Source organism: Neopelma chrysocephalum, unplaced genomic scaffold, assembly GCF_003984885.1.
Source record: "Neopelma chrysocephalum unplaced genomic scaffold, ASM398488v2 Primary Assembly neopelma1_59, whole genome shotgun sequence".
NCBI classification, from domain to species: Eukaryota; Metazoa; Chordata; class Aves; order Passeriformes; family Pipridae; genus Neopelma; species Neopelma chrysocephalum.
Genome location: NW_020897714.1, coordinates 23144114 through 23165354, shown reverse-complemented (window position 1 = coordinate 23165354; position 21241 = coordinate 23144114). Strand labels below are relative to the sequence as shown.

Here is a 21241-nt window from a genome sequence, read left to right as displayed (position 1 = left end):
AAACCACTAGGAAAATGAGCTCTGATCACTGGTTACTTCCTGGACACACACCTACCTTGCCAAAGTAACTTCCTGATAAGAAGTTTAATGGCAAAATATGTCATCCAATCTCTTTTTGCTGCTTTGTATTTTTCCCTCACATTAGGTATTTGTATAGTTTTGTTCAATTAATAAAGCACTGGAGGAGTGCTTTGGAGCTGTGTTGGCAGCAAACTTTTCTTTTTATGTTCTGGTATGTATTAGGAGTTGGGAAAAAAGCTCTCAACTTCTTCCCTGTGAGCGTGGGGAGGCCCTGGCGCAGGTTGTCCAGAGAAGCCGTGGCTGCCCCATCCCTGCAGTGGGATGACTGGGGACATGGTGGGCTCACTGGGAGCAGTGGGAGCAGCCTTCTAAAGCCCCAGAGCGGGAGGACGGTGCCCAGGCTGTGCTGAGGGCTGCTTTCGGTGTGGGGCCGTGTGCGTGAGTCCTGCACGGACCTCTCTGTCCTGGCTCCCATGCTAAAGGGCTTCTTCCCCAGGGGAAGGGGGCCCTCCATGAGTGCCTGCACCTCTGGCACCGACTCAGGCCTGGAGTGCCCTTTGGGTGCACTTGGAGCCCTTTGAGCCTTGGTGGATATCCTGGGTACCATTTCCCGCTGCTGCCCTGCACTCCCTCCCCATTCCACGCAGACACAGACAGGTTATGGAATAAAATCTTTTAATTGACAACCAGAAGAAAATGGTCATCAATATCTACATCTACACTACATCTCTATCTCCATCTCTGTCTACATCCCTATCTACACAAACACCCTCCCTCCCTCCCTCAGATTGGGAGAGATCCCCAAACGAACTATCCCTCCCACTGGGACAGATCCCCAAACGATCTATCCTTCCTACTGGGACAGATCCCCAAACGATCTGTCCCTCAATGACTTTCTGCCCCAGCCCTGGCTGTAGGAGCCTTGCTCTTGCTCCCAGTGTTTGGCCCAGAGCCCCTCTTCCTCTTCGTGCCCTGCCTTTCCAGAGCGATGTTGCTTGGTGACATGCTGCTCTGAGGCGGTGGCAGCGAGAGGTCGCAGCCTGACGGGCTGTCCTCATCCATGGGGACATCACTGGCCAGACTGATGTCAAGACCTGGCGTGGTGTCCACATCCATGGGGACGCTCGTGTCTGGAGGACTGCCACTGCCCAGGGGTGTCCCTGAGGGGTTGGCTGAGCTGGTGGGGCCATGCTGCGTGTCCTGCACTGGTAAGACTGTGTATGTGAAATGAGCTTCTGCTTATCTGAAGCTATAGCACCCACAGGTAAGCAGTGTCTAGTACGCATTGTTCACTTTCGAATTCTTCTCACATTTAATACGAAGAATAGTTCCAGTGAGTACAACTGGCCTGGATCATTTGGAAAGCCCATCTGCAGTGTCCATCTAGTTGTCTACTATGAGGCATAAGCCCATATCTATGAAAGAATATAAGATCAGGGCAGACTTGTGGTATTCCCCCCGGTATACTCCACTGTTTCTTAAACTGGTGGTTAATTTTTAAGTTTTGTTGGATATCTAAGGTGGTTCTAGTAATAATTAGTAGAACCTTCTAATTAGACTGCTAAGAAATCAAAAGCATATGTCTATAAATTCAATGACTTATCTAAACTGCTCTGAGCAGGCAGAAAACTTTCGTACACCTGCAGATTTGCAATGCATGTGGCTGTGTACAGCTCTTAATAATGCCTTTGGGAATCCTAGTACTCTGATGTCTACATATTTTCCTTTTCATCCTGCAACTTTCAATTTTAGTAAAAATGTATAATGTTTTAATAGATCAGCTTCTATGCTTATCATCGTTAATGAAATTGTTTTTTATTTTTAAATAATAAATAGTAACCCAATATTGCTTCCAGAACAATAATAATTATTTTCAGAAACTCTTCACGCTTCTACATTTCATCTAGTAACAACAAAATACAAACTCTTAACATCCGAAATCTCACATGTTATATGTGAGTAAATAAAATCTAGGTGATAATGTGCCTGGAATTTCTCTCATACTCATTTTAAATTCTTCTAGGAATGGGTTACAAAACAATTGTAATAGTTTCTTTTAGTCTTGTAAATACTGTAACTGCCATATGCAAGTGCTTGAACCAAATGCCTAGTATTGACTGAACAATAAATAAACCAGATATATATTGTATAAAGTCAATTTTGTTTCCCTCTATTATCAGAATTGAAAACCTTTGCAATGCGAGAGAGACTTTTAAAGCAACCTTAATAAATCATTTTAGTGAATTGTAAAACAGCACAAAAATACTTGGTCGATATTAATTTGCCCAGTGGCATACTATTTCTGATTTTAAAAGGTGGTTTGGGGTTTTTTTGTTTGTTTTATTTTTAGTTTGGATTTTTGGATTTTATACAAACAGCTGTAATTTAGTCCTTTTGAAGTGCAGTTAGAAGATATTTGACATTTGAAGAAATGCCACAAATACTGAAACTTTGGAAGAATAATTTAAAAGCGAACCCAAACTCTTCATAATACTTGTTCATTTGTGTGATCCTCTAGTAGCAGAGAAGGAAATGCAGACTCTTATCCCTGCAGAGTGTAAAAACATGGAGTTATGTGCATGGTGTGTATTTCCGGGCTACTAAAACATTTGGGTATTTTTAATAACAACATAACATCCTCTTCAGTTGATAAATAACTGAATATGTTATATTTTTTGTAGCAGAACGAAGAAATCTGTGGCATTTGTTTTATTAAAAGATCCATTTTAGCAGTAGATTTATCAGTATACATTGTGTATTGTGTCAAACAGGTGAAACGGTTTTAATTTCTCAGGCATAGGTTTTGTTTTTTCCTGATCCTTTTTCTTGTGATATTGGGCACAGTAAAAAGAATAGAATGGTGGTATAAATTGATTTGTCTATTTTGATTAGCACTGATACAAATGGAGGTAAAAATATTCCAGAAAGGATTAATAGAATCTAGCAAGCACATTTGCCAAGAAGTTGGCTGCAGCCACTTAGAAGGAAGTAATGAGGTTATGAGTTGTATCTGAAAGCCTAATCCTTTCCTGGGTATTAGCTGTATCAATTCTATTTGCTCATACATTTGCTCATTTTGGAACCAGATCCTGGAACTTTCTCAAGAAAATGGACACTTGCTTTCAGTGACCCCATGATACAGACTGTCTATCTAAATACCTAAATGTTTTAGTTCCAAAACACTCCCACCCCAAATCCAACAAGCAGGTGCTAAAGTGGAGATTCTCTGTGCAGTAATGGAAAGAACTTACCAGCTGTTCACAGGTCATATGAGAGGCAATTAGCACACTTCATTGTATTGATTGTAGGAAATTAAGACTCTTGCCTAGCACCATTTTGTTGTCCCTCCCTGCTGAATTGGTAGTCACATAGAATCAGCAAGTTGATTTAGCATAAAGTAGGCACAATGCTGCTTATAACAGGACAGCTTTGGACTTGTACAGGAGCACAGCTCTAAATATTTTGAGAACTTAAAGTCATCTTCTGTATATGTGCCTGGAGAATGAACAAGAAAAGGGTGAGGGTGAATCCCCCACAAACTAGATGACTTTTAGTGAATTTCTGCCCAAGATCCAGAGTAGCCATTTCAGTTCTCTGTTGAATTATTGTCTGTGTGTTTATAGAATGAATTGTTGCATTTGTTTGTGTTAAAAATTAATTTCACAGTCAGGAAAACTTTAATATATTTTCTGCTGTTTGTTTTGAAAGCATTTCAGAATTTCATTTGGAGGAACTGCATAGAAATGTAAATATTTCCTAAGGAATTGCACAGCAGAAGAACTGAATGATGCATGTATAGTTCCTTCTGGCAAAGTTAATGATAGGCATATTGGTCACTATGTCTGTTCCTTAAAATATAATGAAACGGTCTATTCTTGTAGGAATAATTTGCCAATACACTATGTTTAGAATTAATTGAGCTGTTCCTTTTACTGTTTAAAAATAAATTAAAAACCTCTAAAACCTGTCCCCCCCCTTCCCAACAACCGATTTTCTTATTCTGAAGGACCTTTTGCAAGATAGTCCATGTGTAAGTCTATTAAGGGATTCCCAATTAATCAGTAAAGTGGAAAGGGGAAAAGAGGAAGGAAGATTCCTCAAGCAATATTAGCTTCTTAATTAAGAAAAAAAGCAGTGGTGATAGTGAATGTGCTAAGTAAAACTAGGCTACTAGGCAGAAATTGAACAGCAGAATTTTAAACATTGACCTGTTGGTTACAGCAGATAAATTTTTATCTGCTGTTAGCTTCACAATAAATCTGTAAGTAGAGAACCTTATTAGTGTCATAACCCAAATAATAACTTTGGACTTTAGAGTATAGATGAAATTGTTATATTATTTTTTAAGCTTTATTAACCTCAGTTTCCCTTTAGAATACTTTGCTATGTCTGCCAGAATGCCCTGATTTTATGTACATCTATTTTGTTTCTCTTCATTCAAATGTACTTCATGGAAAAGCCGTATCTTTGTGGTGGTTAACTCTGGCTGGACACTGGGTGCCCAGCAAAGCTACCTAACTGCTTCGGCTGAACAGGGGAGAGGAAGTATAACTTAAGGCTTGTGGGTTGAGATAAGGGCAGGGAAAGATCTCTCAGCAATTACAGTCGTGAGAAAAACAGATTCAACATGGGGGAGCTAATTTAATTTGTTCCCAATAAAATCAGATTAGGGTAATGAGAAAATAAAACCAAATCTAAAAAACACCTTCTCGCCACCCCACCTTTCTTCCTAGGCTCAACTTCACTCCTCATTTTCTTCCCCTTCCTCTCCCCCAGTAGTTTAGGGGGATAGGGAATGGTGGGTTTGGTCTGTTCATCAATTGTTTTCTCTGCTGCTCCTCACTCCTCAGGAGTAGGACTCAGATTCTTCCCCTGCTCCAGTGTGGTGTCCCTTCTATGGGAGATAATCTTCCACAAACTTCCCCTTCCCATGGGCTGCAGTTCTTCACAAACTGCTCCAGCGCGGGTCCCTTCCATGGTGTGCAGTCCTTTGGGAACAGACAACATGGGTCCCCTATGGAGTCACAAGTCCATCAGATCTCCGTGGGCTGCAGGGGGACAGCTCCTTCACCATGGTCTTTACCATGGGCTGCAGGGGGAATCTCTGCTCTGGCACCTGGAGCACCTCCTCCACCTCCTTCTTCACTGAACTTGGTGACTGCAGAGTTGTTTCTCTTACATGGTCTCACTCCTCTCTCCAGCTGCAATTGTGCAGGGGTTATTTTTCCATTTCTTAAGTATGTTATCAGAGAGGCACTGCCACTGTTGCTGGTGGAGCTCAGCCTTGGACAGCAGTGGGTCTGTCTTGGAGCCAGCTGGCATTGGCTTCACTGGGCACATAGGAAGCTTCTGGCACCTTCTCACAGCAGCCACTCGTGTAGCCCCCTCTCTCCCCACTACCAAAACATGGCCACGCAAACTCAAGTACAATTTTATATGTCTCTCTTTGCACTTGCATTCATATTCTCTAAAAAGAGTTTGAAATATTCTGTTTTCATGTAAAAATTTGCATTTCTGAGGGAAGTCCCTAGTGCACAAAATTATTGTGGATAAGCCACTGTCAATGATTCTGAAACCAACCAACAGCAGAAACTTCTTATGAGAATAGTAAAGAGAATAAGAAAGACTGGGCCCCTTTTCTTTGCAGGCAGATGAGAGGATTTCAGCCAAGAAAAAATACAGGAAAAAGCAGGAGGTACAACTGCAATTTTAAACTTTATTTGAGTACAGGATATCTGGGAGAGGCTACGAAGCTGGCCATCCGGTGCAAATCTGCTAACATTCCTGTGATTTCTACTCTTCATCATTACTATTCATATGGTTTTGATAGTGTTGAGGTGAGTTGTTTGTTTTGCATAACCAGCACTAAGGCAGGAGAATTTTTTTAGAAGTATTGTCTCTTGAAAGTTCTTGAGCAATGCTACTGGGACTGCTAGGGGATTAAGCCATCTAAAGGGCAGTGAATTCTGTTATTACACAATAATCATAAGACTGACCATGGCTTGCATTTGAGAGGAGCAACAGTTCTTCTCTTTGCTATTATATGAAAGAAATCTGGATAAAACAGAAGAATGTCATTACTGGTATTGTCGCTGGTCTTGTCCATAAATTCTACAGAAGCTGAATTCTGTGTTCCACACAGATCAGTACAGGTTCTCTTACTCAGCTGAATCCTCTGAGTCTATTTGCATAATGAAAGTTGACATGCTGCTCTCATGGGCCTATGAGAAGAATGAAACCAACTCTATCACAATTTCTCTTTCTCAGAGCAACTGTACAGTAAATTGGCTCTTTGTATAAATCCAAATAACTCACTGATATTTTTTGCCCATAATGTTAATTTTTATTTAATTCATTTTTTTATTTCATTCTCTTTGAAAAAGAATTGCATTTTCATCTGAATTGTTTCTACCAATGTTTTTTTTTCTTATAACAGAGTATAAGCCTCAGTTGTTAAGAATCTTGTTTCTTGTGAAATAGTAACATTACATTATGAATCCATGAAGTACTTTTACTCTGCTTTGGACGTGAGGTACATTTTTGAGGTACGCTATTTTGTAAGTAATTCTTTAAATAAACACAAAAGACAGAGGTGTTTACATACAGAAAAGCTCTAGTATTCTTTTCATGTGGTAAGCTGAGTCACATACCTAAGGTGTGGTTCTGGGTTTCTCCTTCTGCATTCTGACACAAGGAATCAGTTATTTTTAAATTCTCTATTGTGAAGTGAAATTCAAACCTACAAAGGACCCACCAGTTATTCTCTCTTTGTTTTGCCATACTGGTCCTTGACACTGGCTGGTCTACTGTTTACTCCGCAAGAGGTTGGAACTAGATGATATTTAAGGTCCCTTCCAACCCAAACCATTCTGTGATGTTATTCCTGCCATCCGTATGGTATTAGCACTATGGTGTACAGAACATTACAATGTTTGTGTTCTCATGATTATTTCAATGCTTGTGATTGTTATTCAAGGTCTAGGAGTGACCTTATGATTTAGTGACTATTGTATCCTTGCAACATATTTTTTTTACTGTTATCTATGCTAGCAATCTAACCAAAACGTATCTGCTTCTGTTATACCAATTACAGTCAGGTCTTTTTCATCCCAAGCATGTGAACTTTGTATATGATTGAAACATCTGTCTCACAGACTCTGAGGAAGAGTAATTGCAGTCTGTTAATCATGCAGTTTCTACTCTGTATTACCTTTGTCTGCAGATGAAACTGTGCCACCACTGATACTCAAAAGTAAAGCCAGATACTTGTAAAAGTTTTCAAACGTAACTGCACAGAATGGCAGTCACACTGGAGATTCTCAGGGAAGCTGTCCAGGAGAAATCAGCTAAGTTTCTGGACAAATTACGTACCTCTATGCCAGCGTGCCTTGTAATTCCCATAAATGAGAGCTTGTTGGAGTCAGCCAAATTACTCTGGCATATGTCAACTTCTTCAGTGTTGACAATCCAGATGGGTGGATTGTTGCTATCCAGTGCTTTCTGCAAGCTTTGAACAAGTCTATAAACACTGGCGCCAGGATTAACTGTGGCAGCAGTCCACTGGACAGATGAGCATGAAGGTCTACAAAGATCAATGCCACGAGGTAAAGAATTACACAAAACTTTATTTAATTAGAAGAAAAACCAACCTGCTTTTAAATTACCTTATTGTAGTTATGACCTCATGCTGTTTTAATCAGGGATGTCTTTTATGGAGAATAACATTGCTGTTAGTGAAATATCAATCATTATTTGCATTGATATAGAATCATGAAAAATTCACCTTATCCAGAGTCGTGTATTTTATGACTCAGTCATTTCCAAGCAAAAAATTAAAATGGTTAGCCTAGTATATCCTTATGTTTAGCACTTGTTTTGCATACTTTGTACTTTGAATATTAAGGGTCATTTTCCCAAAGGCAATCAACAACAGCTATGTTCTTTGATAAATGTACTGCTGCAATAGCTTTTGCCAGACGTTATGACTTCAACTCGGTCATTCATTTAGACGCCAAGTTTTGGTGAGAAGTATTATTTACAGCTGAAATTACTCCGTCTCTCCACTTTGGGGGATGCCGTCTGCCATTCCTGGTTGTATCCACACGGATTCACATTCAAAGAATAATTACTTGCCAACAGTATGTCTGATTCTCTGACGTGTTATCAGCATACATCCCATATCATACTCTGTTTTCATTTTTATTGGCACTGCCTGCTGTGGACATGGAGTTGTAAGTGACTTTTATATGAGCAAAGTAAGCAAGGGTTCCTGCCCTCTATGCGGTACATTTGGGTATGAGGCAGCTAAATATACATGATATTTCTATACGAGATCTTAATTTTTTTAAGTGGAAGTGCTACATATATGCAAAGAACAGAGCCAACATGGATTACAGCTTCAACCAGAAGACTCATTGCTACTTTGCATGGATAGTGGTTCTTTTTGGATATATGGTGATTTGCCAGTGTTGTTCTACTTAATACCTGAACATTCCTTACCATCTACTGAACCCTTGTTTACTGTATCCCACTGCAAACCATCTAGCCCTTCAAAATAATGGGACTGTTGGGAGGGAGGGGGAATCCCCACCACTGTCTTAATTGGTATTATGAAGGGATGGTACAATCTGAAATCCCACCTATGTTTTTGACAAATGTTTTTCTTGACCAAAATGTGAGACAAAGATTACATTTACCCATTGCTTACCTATGCCTAATTAAAAATATGTGGAAACTTGAGCTACTAATAATTTCACAGATTTCATGCATAAATACTGCTTTTTATTGAAATTTTAGCCTTTAGCTATTTTTCTGAACTGCTAAAATTGGATTCAGTTGAACTAATTTACATTAGATATTACTAATATGCAGTCATGGTCAAATTTGGTGGCCACTACCTGTTGGTTCAGAGTTGCCATCTATAATTATAAACATTACTTTTCAATAAACACGTTAGGCAATTTCTGGCAAGGAAAAGTCAGACTTTTTTATCATAAAATCTAAAAATTCCTTTCTGCTGGAAGGGCAACACAGCAGGTCACAAGCATTCCAGGAGACATCTGGAGTGAAATGATGACGCCTTCTTGACACAGGTTGACTGAGGAGCTGATGAGGTGAAATACTCTAATGGACCTGGTACCAATAATTAGGAACTGGATGTGAAGATTGTCTTGGCTTTGGCTAAAGTGGCCATAAATTGATGATGTTCAGGTCCCTGAGAGAAAATAACATGACAAATAAGATCACAACTTTGAGTTTCAGAGGAATAAACTTTGCTCTGTTTAGAGTTCTACTTGGGACAATCCCATATGATTGTCCAAGGAGAGAGGAGGGATCCATGGTTGCTGGGTCACCTCCTCTAGACTCATGATTTCCATCTGAAAGTCAAGAGAAGCTGATGGGAGGCCTATAAGAAGGAGGTCAATAAGAAGCTCCTAAGAAAGCTCAGTCATAACCGTACAGGATGTGGAAGTAGGGACTTGGGAGATGAGAGAAATGCTGCCTGAGTGTGTGTGAACTGGCTTGGAAAAAACAAAGGCTAGATGGAATTGAAGCTGGTGAGGGGTGTGAAGGGCAAAAATGAGTTCTACAGGTTTATTGGCAGAAAACAAAGAAAGAATTTGGAAAATATATGTCTGCTGCTGAACAGAGAAGGGTGCTGGGCACCAAAGGACATAGAAAAGCTAGGATACTCAGTGCGGACTTTGGAGGATTTGCCCTCAGGGATCCCATGTTTCTGAGTCCAGAGGGAGCATCTGGAGTAGTAAAAACTTTTCTGTAGAGAAGAATCAAGTTGGGGGGCCTTTAAACAAACTGGACATACACAAGGAGGAGTGCCTCTGCTTTGAGTGGTGTTTTGGACTAGATGATAACAAGGTCCAGTCAAACCTCAACTAATTGAAAATGCTGAATTCACTTTTACATCACAGTGGAATATGTTTGCTAAATTTAGATTTTCCTAAACATTAGTATGCTAAACATTAGTTTAACTTTTTCTTCATTTCTGTCTCCTGCTTCAAGAGATCTGTATTTAACCTGCATTGTCTACTTGATTTATTAATTCATCTAGAAAAGAATCTAATAATCAACAAAAATGTTTTCTCTGGAATGTAAAAGTGAGTAGAGGCAAGTTTAATAACAACAGGATCTGTAAGTGATTGGAGTGAATTGGTTTTCTTTCTGATCTTTTGTAATGAAAATTATTCTTGTTTATTAACTTAATGAATAAATGTCCAAGTTTAACATTTAGCATAAATACTTTTAACCTGAAGTGATCAACTTTTTCTGTCTTGCAAGTAAAAAATATCTCTCTTGCAATATCACTGCTCTCTGCATGAACCATTTTAATAATTAGCAACTTTTTCTCAGCATTTATGTTTGTGAGTTCTACCTTGTACACATTTATCATGATGTTTATATTAAAATGTAATTACATTAATGTATTTTATGTCAATATATTTAATAAAGCCATAGATCAGTCCAGATAATGTAACACAAGACTTTTGACTATGGAAACATTATTAGTGGGAAATTATGAAGAGCCACATATATAGCCATATATATTCATTGGTGGAAAGTGGTAAAGAGCTTTTTTTCCCCCATATTTAATGAACGTGCAACAAATTCGTATTTATTACATTCTGTGGGGTTGTTGAGCATGAGTAGAAACAGAATTTGAACAAAATAAAAAATTAACACATGTGCTATAGTTCTATACTTTTTGTCAGTTTTGTACAAAGAATATGACCTACTTGACTTCTGAATCTGACTTGATTTCTGATTTATGCATAATATATAATATTGGCTCTAAACAGGTGGCAAGATATGAAAATGTCCAGGTTAGAGGCCAGGCTGTTTCATTTGCCTCCTCCTTACATACATAAGTTGAAAGAGAAAAAAAAGTTTCTTATTATAATTATGATATTTTGATAGTAAATTACTGCTTAAGCTCAATTACGTATTAGTCCCTTTTTGGAACTCTCCCTCCAGCATTATTTCTGATTACATAATCTCTTGAGTATTTTTGTAGATGAAGTCATAGATAATCTAAAAAACCAACAGTGTTTTGATGTTAGAAAAATGTGTCAATTGCAATCATCTAGATTTTTTCCTGTTGTCGAATTTTCTTTCATAAACAGGCAAACATTTTTAGAATAGTAAGGAAATTGTTTATCATCAGCATACTAAAATGGGTGCAAAAGCTAAACAGTTACATATGACATTGATTATATTGAATAAGATCATCCCTGCAGTATTTTCCACATGATGATTGTGCAAAATCATGCTTCCGATGACTTAATTGCAGTTCTTTATATAATTTTTCATTAGAAATAGTCAAGCTCTACATTTTGCTAGGTATTGTCATTAACTTTACATATTTTTGTGAGAGCTGTAGTGCTTAATGAAAAATTGGTTTTAATTACCAAGAGAAGCTGAATAACATTTCCTTTCCATTTTAAACACTAACTTGTTACTTCTTGTAATAATTTAGAGATTAAGCTCATCACATCAGTAAGCATTTTATCAACCAAAAGAGGTCACTGAAGTGAAACTTATAGTTAGACTTAGACATATACCAGTTTTAGGAAACAGCAGAATTTGATCATCAGATGTTGAACTAGAATAATGAAAATGTGGTGAAATAGTAGGGTTTATTAATACAAAAATTAATTGTTAATTATAGTTTAAAATACAAATCTAAGACATTTTTGTGGATGGTATATTCTATTGTTTATTTGGAAAAGTATGGTAAATGTTGAACTAAGCCTGCAGATGAAAATGCAGCGTAACCTGTGTGTATGTGCCGAGATTTACAATAATTTGCAAACGTAGTGGGTCTCTGTCATATAGGAATTTCATGTGTGGGAGGCTGAGGTCTTAGGGTCTCACAAATGTCAAATCCATGACATATGTAAGTAAGGTCATCAAATACATTCTGTATATACCATCTCCTACAGAATAATTGTTTTGAGAATTAAAAGGTCTAAATGCAATTCTCTTGCATTCCTTGGTCAGAAGCAGACAGAATATTTAATTAATGTTAGTCCAAAAGACCACAGATGTAGAAAATGAATATAAATACAAAATACTTCTGATACTGACCAGCAATAGCTTTTCATTAAAGTAAAACTATCTATGTACACGTATACATAATAAAAAACATAGTGAATTTAGTTTTCTTCAAGTAATCTGGGACTGGAAAATGGGTCTCATTGAGATTTTTCCATTGACCTGCTTAGCCAGATGATGAAATGTCTGATCTTAAATGTTGTAATGTCACAAGCTTAGAAAGAGATGTTGCTGGCATATGACTGCAGAGAACTCAAGCTACAGGCAGAGTACTTGGTATTTGGGGAGAATTCACATGAAGTGTAAATGTTTTTCTGTCATGATATTTGATATTAATAACAGCAGTTACTAGTATTAGTTATTAGCTTATTGGAATCCCCAAATGCTAGGCATGTTAGTGTTGACAAAGGGTGTCAAAAGGCAGATAATGCAGTCAAAGGTCAGTAATAAATTTTGTAATGTTGCATCTTGTTTAAGTGTCTGGCAATACTGGATCTTGGAGACAGCTGGCTACTTTTTTAAAAGAAGAGTAAGATATCAGAAATGTATGTCAGTATTAATTGTGAGTTTGTAGGAAAGGGTTATATTTATCTGTGGCTATAAGTCCTTCCTTGATGTGACCCCTACATGCTGAACAAGCAGAAGCTCTCCCTACCTACTGATAGTACCTTGTTACTTGCAGGTCTAACATCATCTTTGCAGCTGTGAAGAGAACCATGGTTCCTTTTCTCTTCGCCTTCGCAAAAATTATAATCCTTCATTTTTCTGTAATCTCTTCTTATAAACATAACTTGTTTTTAAATTGTATGTTCTTTCCTAAGATCCCTGGTTAGCCTGTAAATTAAAATCAAGACTGCTTATTAGCTCCAATATCAATGGAACTGTATCTCACTTAATGATATTCTATTTGCAATACCTAGGAAAGAAATGCACTTTTTGAATTGACATTAAATAAGTTGAAAATGCAAGATAGCTCTGGAAGTTCATGGAAGGTGGCCTTGTGCTTTTGGGAATTGGTGAGATATCAGTCTTTCTTTGATAGATCAGTCTCAGTTTAATGAGAGGTTCATATAGACACCTATGGTAAATTATGCTCTTGCTGTTCTTGTAAGTTTTCCAATTAGGAAGGAGATTCAATTGGCAAATCAATTTTAATGTCTAAAATAAAAGTAAATGCAGAAATATATTTATTTTCTCTGTTTTGCCATATAAAGCTTGGGTCAGCAGGAAGTATGTTCTATACAATTTTTCAAATGGTGTTTGATAGTCACAAAACTAATGAGAGACCATCCCTCTTAGGCTTTGTAGTCCCTGTGTTTGGAGATGAACTGTCTAGATGGCTACTCTAACAGCAAGAAACTGAACTGCACGTAGTTGCATAAAAATCATGTTTTAGCATGACTGACTGCATATGCACCCACTGGAAGATGTATCCTGTTAACAGAACAAATACCTGCATAGATGGTTAGGTTCATGTACACATATCTGAGAGCATGACTGGAGCCCAGTATTTGCTTTTTCTTCGTGTAAGCAAAAATCTTTAGAGTGAAGAGAATAGGAACTATCTTTTTGAATGGTAACAGTAACAACCAGAGATCTTCTGTTTTTCATCTACTACAGATAGGTATGCGAGAGGTATTATATTTGATTTTGCATATATTTTTCTGGCATACAACATATGAAAGTATGTTTCCAGATGTTATGAACCATTCATTCACTTCTACAGTTTAATCTTTCTCTATATCTCTTATCATTTCTTCATTAGTGTAACATGCTTCACTTTTTCTGTATAATTTATTCCTAGAATTGGAATGCCCTCTCCAATACAGCATCCTTGCATTTTTTATAAGGAACATCATAGCTTTAAGGTTTCATGATCATTTCTGGCAGGGTAGTGGGTCTTTTTGGTTGTTTGGTTAGTATTTGTTTTGTTTTGTGGAGGTTTTTGTTTGTTTGCGGAGTTTTGGTTGGTTGGTTGGCGGTTTTTTTGTTTGTTTGTTTGTGTGTAATGAAGCTTGTAAAGTTCTCTAAATAATTTCTCTATCTACTCTAGTAATTTGCCATTATTCTAGCATATTTCAAATTCACTTTCAAAAATCTTAAGATATGGATTAGACTGTTTTAGCCATAGGCTAGTGAAGAAATGGGGGGGGGTTATAGTTGCCTATGTATACTGTATCTTTTTAAGTTATAAGGAACAGAGGTTACAAATAATAAGGCAATATTAAAATTATAAATTGAAATAGGTTAAAAAGGGATTTGGGGTGATAATTCTGATTTAAAAAAAAGTTAGGAAATTATGGAACACATTTTATTCTTTTTTAATTCATTTGTTTACCATGTAACGTATTTGCAGTCCTTGAAAATTCTCTGAGTTTGGAGCATCAGGTCTTGTAAAATAATAAGGCAATGAGTAATTCAGTGGTAGGAGTTTAAACTATGAAAGCAAAGTTTAAAACAGGAGCTGGACCTGTAGTTAGCTAATAAGAGATAGCTTTGAGCTATATCTTATAACTTCATTCTTTTATTCTTGACTTCTCTGATGTGTATGGTGGTTTGGGTGAGGTAAATAAGATAACTAGAAGTTGTGTAATTTATTCATAGGGTTCATTTGTCACTTTCAGAAGTGAAACGAGTTAAGCACTAAACAGAACAGTCAAAATAAGGTCTGTCTGAAGCATTCACAGATATACAATTATCATGTTTTAATGAGAACACTTGCTATAGTGTGACCTTTCATGTAAAAAACATATATACACAGCCATAAAAAGAATTTTCGTTAAGAATTTATTCTGTTGAAGTGTATTTGTGATAAGTGCTTCTGAAAGTGAGAAACTACTGGTAGCAGGAATGCTATTTATGAAAGGCGTGACAAAGAAGTGCTGCAAATGAGATGGTAAATAATCACATTTCCTTTATCCTAGTTAGAGAATAAAAAGCAAAGTGGATTTATATCAACAAAGCACTTAACTCCATTTCTAAGTTATTCATGTCAATAGTATAACCAGTGATTAACTCTTGTAACTCCTGCATTTTGCAGTGGCGGTGCTGTTTAAACACTACATTTGCAATGATTACACTGTTCTATTGCCATCAAAATTCCTAAAAATGTTTTTTAATGTCACTGTATATCTGCTATTGTATAGCTGGGCCAGGTAGTATACTAAAGTAGGATTGCTGGCAACATCATAAGAGCTCTTTCCCTGTTCCATTTGATGATTTCTTACCAAATCAGAGAAATTTAGTACAATGTTGGTGAATATTAGTACTTAGCACTGGCATTTAATTTTACCCTCAAAAGAAAAAAACTACATTAGTGTAATACTATCTTACACTGATTTGAAAAAAAAGTATAGTTTAGCAGAAAGCTGGGGAACAATACTTCTCTCTGACGTGCAACATCCTGTTCAGTTCTTAGATTTATATCTGTCTGACTCCAGAAACTGATAGGAAGTAAGACCATTTACACTACACGTTTTACATGTGCTTCACTAGATCTAGGTAATTTATTCACCTGTAGATTTTTCGCTGAGAAATGTACTTGTGGTTTAACATTGTATCTGAATTTATTAACTAACCTTGTCTGATCTGCAAACAGGGGGAAAAAGGCACAAAATTAACATTATGCTATTCTCTTTCTACCCATGCCTCAATGGTCAGGCAATTTGTATGTTGTTTGGTTTTGATGGAACATCTTTTACTTTTCACTGAGTGAAAATAGTACAGCTGATCACAGCTTCTGTTCTACCTGTCTGCAGGAGGTCTCATCCACTCGTTCTTCCTTGCCAGGTAGCTTAGAGCAGATATCCAATATAATATCACCCACACTGATCTGCTCTTTAATGCTTATTGATAAACTCTCAGTTGCCTCCATGCATAGAGGTCAACTCCACTGCCTCATCTTCCTGGCTTGTCCTTCCTAAAGAACCTGTTTCCATCCATATCGATACTATAGATATAGTATCCATCATACCATGTCTCCGTGATCATAACAAGATCATAGTCCTGCAACTGCACACAGATCTCTTAATTCCTCATGTTTATTGCCCATTCATCAGGCATTAGTGTACAGTCTGATTTCCCAGAAAGGGTTTGAAGTTTTTTTCCATAGCATTGCTTTACAAGCACTTCCTTGCTTACGTACAAATATTTGAGGTGATCCTGCTTAAGCTATTTTGTCGTCACTTTCATTCACAACACTTCAGACCCTTTGCCAGCGGGTCCCTCAGTCCCTCACACAGCTGCTGGTTACTCCCTCCCTTCCCTGTAAAGATCTAAGAGCCTGAATCTCTCCTGAAAATGGGTCTTCATTTTCTGTATTGCTTGGGTGCTTTTTGAAGTTTTACAGAAGAGATGTTATAAACTCACTTCTAGAAATCATGCATGTCACATTTGTTGAATTCAGGTCTGTATCTTGAAGACTGGGGAGAGCAAAGTTCAGCATTTAAAATGCTTTCTGAGATAATTTCTAAGTTGTTCCTAAACATTTAAAGCCACAGTAGTTCATACATATCCTAGGTGATAGAATTCCACTTACTGATTTATGTGCCAGACACATCTGTAAATAACCTCAGTTGAGTTTCTATAGTTCAGTGTCTACTAAAAAATCTTGATTTAACTGTATAAGTTGCAAAGTTTATTGTCATAATACAGCCTGCAAAACAGCAATTGAACTTCCTTTGCTGTAAGCAGTGAAGTAAGTGTAAGCTTCAAAACCTTACACTAAAGATTCAGTGAAATGAACTTCAAGAAATCTCACTCATTGCAGAACTCATTGTCATCCTGTTATTTTGAAGTAATAACTTGCATAGAGTTAATATACTTGAAACTATGGATCTGAAAATCAAAATATTACTTTTTGCAGTTGCTCACAGTAAGGCAAATATTATAAAACAGTAGAGTCATAAAAATAATAGAAATATATTTAAAAAGGGAAAGCATTTCTTGTGTTCTATTGATACACATTCAAATACATAAAAGATATGTTAACTCTGTGAAGTAGTGTACCATATGCAAGAATGCCACTGTTTTCCAAATCCTAAATCATAGCTATTCACTATGACAATAATTTTAGGGATGAAATAAAATTTTGAGGGCCATTAGTTTAAACTTATGTAGAAAGATGGTACTACTGGAAATACTCCATTGAATTGCACTTATTTCCTAGGTTTATATTGGGCTAAAAGAAGTCATTAGCAATCTGCATTTTGAGAGCATTGTTGGTACAATATGGTGGTGTGAGTCACCAGAATCTTAGTATCATAAAAAATTGCAGCTGGGAGGAAAAATAATAATAGTTTGCCCAGAGTGGTGCATCTCATTTAGTGTATTATACTCATTGCCTTTTTATGTCTTATTTTTCAAAATATGAATTTAGTGTTGGTAAAAGGTACTGACTCGGAGTTTTGAAACTTTTCCTCTGTCCTTGAACAGACACAGCATAGGCAGCAGCAATTTGCGTCTGTGTACAGACGTAGCACAGGCAGCAGAATTGCCACCTTCCCCGTATGATTCGACAATATGCCTTGAACATGACTTTAGATCAGTGATGGCAAGCTTCTGGGCTGCATGTTGAAGCTGTCATGCTTTCCCATTGTTGATAGAACACACTGGTGCCTTTACTGCTGCTGTGTCAGAGTTCACTTTTCCTTTTTCTCTTGCTCTGATGGGTGAGATGAACTGGTATGATGACAATGATGGCAATATTAGCAGGTGATTAAGAAAAGTTAGTCCTCAGTTAACCCTTAGTTCCTTTAAGAGGCAAGATAACACTTTAAGGAGACTGGGCATATCTCCATTTCTGACTTAATATTTACTTTTTAGGTAGCCTATAAATGTAACCTCCAATGCTTTCTGATATACACAGATTTTTCCCTAGAATTCACTATGTATCTAGTTTTCCATTAAAAAATATTGAAAGGAAGAAAGAAAGCATTAATTTCGAAGTGAAAAAGTGGAAGAGACTGTGATTTAATTTATGGGGAGCAAAAAAAGAAAATCAATTTAGGGTTCATCCCACGGAAATATAGTTTCTGTTAATTGAGTAAGTTACAATATTTTGGCCAAACATAGATAAAACAAATTATTTTGGCAAAGTGATAAGCTTTGATTATCATACACTAGAATTGACACAACAGTCCCAAGTAGGATGATTTTTATCTAGATGGGGAATGTTCAGTATAACCAGATGTGAATCTGTAGCAACAGATTGTTCAGGGTCTTGAATATAGATAAAGTTACATCTTGACATTTGTTTACTGATAGCTATTATATATGAATATATTTCTTATTCATGTCTTGTGAAAAACTGAGAGGATATCCCCTACACCAATTTTAACCTTTCAGTTGTTTCTACTCCAAACTTCATGAACTCTTATTCTACTCAGTGTTCATAACACTGCCATGGCTAGTTCTTTTTTCCTGGAGACTTCTTGTGTTTGCAGCCATATAGAGCATGAAAAAGCACAGGCTTCCCAGACTGCACGGTAACAGTAAAGGCTGCTGCTAAAAACCTCTGCTGCTGGGAGGCCTCATCTACCAAAAGTAGCACTGTTGGAAGTCCATCATTGACTTTGTAGATTCAGTGATATTAACATCATTGAAGATACATATTTTTGGATGGTTTTCTGTTCTATAATCAATATATGTACTGATGATGTTATTTCATATTTCACAACAATTCTTAATGCTTCATGAGGAATTTTTGTAAGCATGGGCACTTTAAGACGCATTTGATGGAAGGGGGATGTTCACTGGATGGCTTTATGTCTTTAATGTTAAGGTGCACTGTTGCAAAGTGGAATTTTTCCCTTACACATAAGTAACACAGCAGGGAGCAACTTCTTTTTCTTTCAAGGCAAGTTGTAACAGAGTATAAAGCATGGCACAAGCTTGTTCCTCACCATAAGTGTTTCCACAGTTTCTCTCTCCGAGACCAGCTACCTAAAGGAGAGAAGTAGACAACTTCATATATTTGTGCAAGGTCCTAACACCTCACAAAATTGTGCTTACCATAAGCACTTAAAACATTTATAAGAATTTATACTACTCTAATATCTCTTACAACATGCTTATGTACTGGTTTATTTTAAAAATGTTTTTTAATATCTTAAAACAGCAAAATCAAGCAAAACCATAACCTGACCCCAAAAATCCTGACCAATGCACATTGGGTAGGCCAGAGCTGCTTGAAGTTAAATTTAGACTTGATTGAAACTGGGCTCCAAATCTTGTTTAAAAGTGCTCAAGTATGGTCCAAAAATATGTCTTTGGAACTTGCTTAAACCACAGTATTTGGAAGCACAAATAATTAGTCCTATTAAAGTTATTATGACTTTTAAATGTGTTACTTTTACAAGAAAAGATACTAACTTCTCTGTAGCTACTTGCTGCTGCTATGTACTAGTGAACCTGGATGACTATCAAAAACCTAGAAAGTTACTAGAAGTTTAAGAAGGAAAAAAGCATACTTAAATTACAGCTAAGTTTTTCAGGTTAATAGCTGCCTGAATGGCAAATCCTCATCAGTTCTTCTTGGTAAGTTCTATGTAAGAATTGTGGCTGTGAGACTTGATCTGAGTGATGAAAATAATTTTCTTCATGGACTGTTTTTTTGCTTTTTATCACTTAAATTTGCTTTTGATTATGATAGCATTTTGATAGCAACAAAAATGAGCATCTTATTTCTTTAATTTGGTAATTAAAAGTAAGAGAGGCTAATTTTCTTTCCTTTTCATTTTTTTAAGGAGATCTTAACTTTTTCTTATTTAACAGCAAAGAGCTAGTCAGAAGAACATTTGCACTGTGTCTGGCTATTTTGTAATTAGAAGAATAATATATTTGTTTTCTTGGAGTGTACTGTGGATTTCAGTGTGACGCAAAAACATTGAAAAAGATTGTAAGAGGTCACAGAATTGCTGTCTGTAGCAATCTCTTCAGTCAGTCATGGCTATGTCCATCAATGCTTTTTAATTTTGCATGTCTTTGCTTTAATGAAATAAACATCTGATCCCAGGATTTTAGATTTTTAGTTGTTTTGTGCCAGAGACTTTTCTGTCTCTTTTCCAGATGAATGCATAGTTAGGACAATTCATTAATAAATAATATATTTAGCCATATTTTGTGCCAAAAATAATTAAAGTAATTCTAAATTCTAGTTAGAACTTGGATCCAACAACTAGATTTAGTTTCTTGCATTATTTCATAATTCTGACTCATATGTCCTCCTTTCTTTAATTTTTGAATACAGTCATTAGAGGTCTATCTCTCTTGTCTTCCCACAATAATGTTTACTAAGCAAATTTCCTAAAATTTGAAGAATCAATTAAAGCAGTAAAAATTTCAGATGCGGTAAGAACTAATCATATATATATATGTATATAATATATATACATATATGTATATACATATATATGTATAACAGAACTTTTTTAATTAAAATCTTGACTTGTATGAAATGTATTAAAAAACTTGTTGTTGTAAGAAACTCTTTAAAGCATTTTAAAATTGACCACAATAAAAGAAAAACTATCTTTAACAATTTTTCTCCTACAGTTACTGTGTAGAACTTTGTCAGAGTCCTAGGCAGTTCTTTATTTCTCCAGAGTCACCTAGCTTCTACAGCATTGTCTGGTTTTGGAGGTTAGCGTGGGCATTTGGGTCCCCAGGCAGAGAACGGGATCTGCAGTCACAATAAATTTAAGAAAGAATCCCATGAAAATGCTAATTAAATAATGGAAAGCAGGTAATGGTCTTAATAATCCGGGTTCATTTTTTTAATCAGCTCTTTTACTTTAGGAAGCAGCCCACCTGTGAACAGCAGCGTCAGAAAAATGGAGCTTTTACTTTGAAATCCTTCAGCTGTAGATACCTGAATGAAGCAAAACTATTTAAGGTCACTGCAGTTTTATTGCATCTCCTATACCATAAGCAAATGGAAAAAAGATTGTCAGGAAAAGAGGAATATAAGGTCAAGTAAGTCCTATCAAAAAGTATCTAGTTCAAGTACAGTCCTTACAACTCAGACATAGAAGAAAGTTCTAAGACCTTAAATCAAGACTCAGCTTCTGTCTGCCTCTGTCAGGATCTGTATAAAGTCTGGCAGCACTTTTGGCCTTTGGGAAAATATACCTGCTGACCCACCAAAACTGAT

At 36.6% G+C, this 21241-nt stretch overlaps 1 long non-coding RNA gene across 1 annotated transcript; it reads left to right on the top strand.

The window, feature by feature from the left end:
* The first annotated feature begins 246 nt into the window (after nucleotides 1-246).
* On the top strand, nucleotides 247-10875 carry LOC113966290. The gene is made up of 4 exons (XR_003533766.1): nucleotides 247-337; nucleotides 2576-2578; nucleotides 9898-9902; nucleotides 10865-10875. It is a non-coding gene; the product is annotated as an uncharacterized LOC113966290 (long non-coding RNA).
* The last annotated feature ends 10366 nt before the right edge of the window (nucleotides 10876-21241 follow it).